Source organism: Vespa crabro, chromosome 18, assembly GCF_910589235.1.
Source record: "Vespa crabro chromosome 18, iyVesCrab1.2, whole genome shotgun sequence".
In the NCBI taxonomy this organism is placed as follows: domain Eukaryota; kingdom Metazoa; phylum Arthropoda; class Insecta; order Hymenoptera; family Vespidae; genus Vespa; species Vespa crabro.
The window spans coordinates 565,621-570,527 of NC_060972.1; the positions used below are offsets into that span (position 1 = coordinate 565,621).

At 29.3% G+C, this 4,907-nt stretch overlaps 1 protein-coding gene across 1 annotated transcript in view; it reads right to left on the bottom strand.

Annotated features, from left to right (window-relative positions):
- LOC124430359 (diuretic hormone class 2) overlaps positions 1 to 980 on the bottom strand; it is a 20,097-nt gene extending 19,117 nt beyond the window's left edge. Inside the window, exon 1 of the mRNA XM_046976795.1 lies at positions 839 to 980. The gene's annotated coding sequence lies outside the window, so the exon portion shown is untranslated. The remainder of the gene's footprint in view (positions 1 to 838) is intronic.
- Positions 981 to 4,907: the final 3,927 nt, after the last annotated feature.

A 4,907-nucleotide genomic window follows, 5' to 3' on the forward strand; every position in this document is an offset into this window, starting at 1 on the left:
AAATTCTCATGTTCATTATATACGTCAAAAAAAATTTTGACAAATTAGGAAAGGTAAAAAATGTTTCAATAGAAAAATTTTAAACGATCGTAAAACATTTTCTTTCTTTCTTCATCGTTTTTTCTCGCCGTTTTCTCTCTCCTTTTTTCTTTTTTGTTCGATTACTTCGTTTACGCCGAACATTTTATCTTTCTTTTTTTTTTTTTTTTTTTTTTTTTATAGAAATAAAATCTTCAGCGAGGATATCGACGCGAATAAGAAACGATTGAATTAGGTATCTCGATCACTTTTAACGAGTCTCGATGTGATTCGATGATTTAGCAAAAAAAATGTTCATCCTCAAAGTGATTAAGTTATTTATTTTTAAAAGAGAAAAAATAATCATATTACCACAGAGAGAGAGAGAGAGAGAGAGAGAAAGAAAGAGAGAGAGAAAGAGACTGTATAATACTACAAAAAAAGAGAAGTGACTCGTTTCCCTGTTTTTATTTGGCTCGTAACATACTACGAAAGTGTCTACTTATTTTACGATTGCCCTAATAGTAAGACAATAAAATTGTCGACTATTAACTATAGGATACAATCTAACATTTTATCGAGTTTATTTGAAAAAACAGAATAAAATGAATAATCAGATAGTAAAAAAAAAAGAAAATAAATAAATAATTACATAGAAAATTGATTAAACAATTTTTATCTATGTCGATGTGAAAGAAAATGGAATGATTTTCGAAAAAGAAAAAAAGAAAAAAGAAAAAAGAACGATTATCGAGCGTACACAATACGTATGCGAAATATCGAATTTATAAGGAATAATTTTTGCAACGTTGTCCCTTACCTCGATTTGAGAATAAATCTTCGTAATGAAACTTTTAAAGAATAACGTCGTAGAACACGTGATAGAGTAGCCGTAGTTGTTCACCGGCGGATGCGGTTCTTCTGCGGTCGAGAGAATCCCGCGTCCCGTTTATATAAGCCGAGAACTTAGCGACTCTCCTGATCGCTATCCCCACCATACTAGTACTGTCGTCCAATCAAATGCCTACTTCTCTCTTCCTCTTCCAAGAGCAACCCTCTCTCTGTGTTAACCTCCGCAATTCTACCACCCCATACGAACTTGAACGCGATCACCAACACGTTCGCGAATCCGAACTAGGCTACCAGTATCTCTTTGCGTTGCTCCTGACACCCATGAATGCATTTATTCTCTAACGCCCACGCATCATTTCTTTCTCTCTCTCTCTCTCTCTCTCTCTCTCTCTCTTTCTCTTTTTCTCAATTTCTCTCTCTCTTTCTCTCTTTCTCTTTTTCTCTCTGTCTGTCTAACTTCATCTCTGTCTTTTTCCATGATTCATGGTTGTCACAATGCTGCTGCATCGTGACATCAATCGAGAGAACGGGCAACAATTGACATGAAAGAAAATCGTACATATGTATGTATTTAATTATTTTTATACATTTTTTCCACGCGATAACATTAATTTTTTTATTTGCACTTTTTTTTCCTTTACCTTTTTTCCTTTTTCTCAAGATTTCGTCCACGTAAATATTAAGCTTATATAAATGTTTATGGGATAAAGAAGGAATTAAATGAACTTTGTAATATTACGATCTTTATTGTTATTATTATTATTATTATTATTATTATTATTATTATTATTATTATTATTATTATTTTCATTTTTATTTTTATTACTGTTAAAGTACAATTTATACTTTTGTCATGATTTTTTTTTATATGTATATCTTCAAATACTGCATTTCATTCACGATATTAAAATTAAATTACAATATTACAATTAAAATTATATTTTTAACACATTGTGAAATTATACATGTCTGAATGTATAACATTACAGTAGCATTATCGTGCTTCATTGTTGCTTGTCAATTTTTATTGTCGGTGTCGATATTTTTTCAAATCGATTTCAATCCATTGTTGCGACAATCCCAATTAAACATGTCATATTTATTCTCGTGAAAGAAAATTATCCTTTCTCAGAAATTAATATTCCTTTTCAACATACTTTTCTCAAGAGAATTGTGAACACTTGATGTGCGATTTATTTTACTTATATATGTCATTCTTTCTCCGAAACGACCATTTAAACACTTTTCTTACTTAAAATTCTTCGATAAGCTTTCACGTGTATACTTTCTTATTAAAGTACGTTGCACAACAAAAGTTACGAGTTTCGGTCCACTTTTTCTGTTTTCTTTTTTCTTTTTTCTTTTTTCTTAACTACTCTCTCACGACAACTTTTTCTTCCCCAAAGTATTTATTTTTCTGAAGTTTCTTTAACATTATTTATTTATCATACTTCTAATGAATTTTATAATTGTTTAATTACAGTACTACGCTACCATAGACTTGTTTCTATTCAATAAACTTGAAATCTCCGAAGATGATTTTCCTTCATTGTAACATTTAAATATTAATTTTCTTTTCGCTGTAAACACTTGATTACCTTTTCCGACTTATTTTACATCGATTATTTAACTTATTACAATGCAATTATAACATAATATGAAGAATCTAAATTAATTAGAATTATAAGAAAGTTCAACATTAATCTTATATACCTTTCTAAGATCTTATTCGAAGATCTATTCGTTTATAATTTTCACGCATTTATAAATCCTATCATTAATTCAAAATTAGTATCTGTAAAGATAGAAAAAGGTTATATAATGTATCCTTCACAATTTACAATTTGATGAATAATACTAAAGAAACTCTCGAAGTAGTCGATTGTCGAAAATTAGTCTGATAGTTTCGTTAATAATATTCTTCTCATTTAATGTTACAATTGGCATAGTATAATTAAGAAATCAGAATTGATATTCTGTAATCATGATATATTCAATCGATGCTCCAAGTCATATTATATATTGTAAATGAAATATCTAAAAATCATAAATCTATCTCGTTGATCATTTAAATATCACCGAACTAATGCATATGTTTTCCTTTAAAAAATCTTCAGAATCGTGGTGAGGATGAAGAAAAAGGAAAAAAAAAAGAACAGAAAAATATATAAGTAGTTGGTACACGTTTGTGTATATTTTATACAAAAAATAAAAATATTTTGTAAGATAGATGTAAAGCTGAACTTTAAAGTCGAAATATTATGTCGAAAGGAAATGGATTGTAAAATGTCATAAATTGTCTTGATATATCGCTTCGAATAGCTTTAGGCATTCGCTTTCATTTCATATTCACTTTTTCTCAATGTACATTCCATGTCTGAGAGGGTGAAGGACTACAAAACGAAATTTCGAGTCACGCATGGCCTATAATCCTCGAACATCTTTATCTGTCTCTGTTCCTTTCTCTCTCTCTCTCTTTTGTAACAGGCCGAAGGGAAGAAAGCTTCGTAGTGGTGGAAGAATTGTGAGAGTAAAAAGAGATGCGAACCACCTGCTGCTTTCCTTAGAGATAGATATACCTATGGACCATACTGCCAGTACCACCAACACAATCACTACCAATACCAGTAACCAGTACTGAGTTACGTTGAGCAATTTATACTGGTGTACAGTATACGAGAGAGAAAGAGAGAGGGAAAGAGATACGCGCTATACTCGATTATTCGTCTATTCGTTTTACTATTTCAAGGATATATAGTCTACTCGTTGCGAAATGCGCCATCGCCGCTTAAAATCGAAAACTTTAAACCCATTTCGTTTTCAATCAATCGAATTTTATTATAAATTATTGTATTATATTTACGTAGAAAATACGAACTTCGTAGGATGAAAAAAGAAAATAATAATAATAATAATAATAATAATAATAATAATAATAATAATAATAATAATAATAATAATAATAATAATAATAAGATCATTCGAACGATTATCGTCTTATTTCGCAAAATCGTATAATAAAGTATCGATCAAGTTAAACGAGTCATTGGAAAAGAGAGAAAGAGAGAGAGAGAAAGAGAAGGGGGGAAGGGTGAAGCAATGAATAGGGTTGGAAGCATTTATGTGGAAGTAGAGAAAAAATGAGATAAAGTACCGACTCAGGACTCATTAGTCACGTCCGATCCATTAATTCTTCGAGTTGAATTTCAGTATCGTTGATGTTACGTCCGAGCAAACGTCAACTTTTCTACTTACTAAGAGAAATCGAGCTAGCATCGGTTACGTTTCTTTTAATATCTTTGATTAACAATCCTTCGATCTTTCAATTCTTGAAGCTTTTAATAAAATTTATTATTTTCGAGGATCTCTTTAAGATTAGAAAACAAAAAAATATACGCTAAAATTTTAAAATACGTTTTTTTTGTTTATAAAATAGATTTATGAAGGAGAAGAAAAGAATCGTGAATATTCAGTTTTTATTACTTTCTTTTTTCAATAAAATTGAAAATTTTACGCTTACGAAAATTTCGTGAATATAAAAATTGTTATAAACGAAATTATTATCATTAAACGTTTCGTTAAGGAAAAAAAAATTATCATTGACAAATTGATTTCTTTTGAATCATTTGACTTTTATTTAAGTTAGTTATATTAAAAAGGAAACAGATGTGAGAATAATTAATTTCGTTTATAAATATTATAAATATTAAAAAAGAAAATATCGCAAAGAAAATGATTACCATTAATCCTTTTCATTATGAAAAAAAATTAACCTCGACAAATGGGCTGATAATCGTTGGATGTTTATTTAAATTACATTAAATTAATCGCATAACGAATTTTCTATGTAGAAATAAATTACATGTCAGAATGATTATTTTCGACGTAAGAATGTAGTTCAATTTATATTATTATACCAACGTAGGAAGATTACGGTTACCTTTGCAGTAACGGAAGGGTTAAACAAAAATTAAATAAAAAGATTGAAAGAGGTCTTTACGAATTGATGAGTCTATTTTGTTATTACGGAAGGTGAT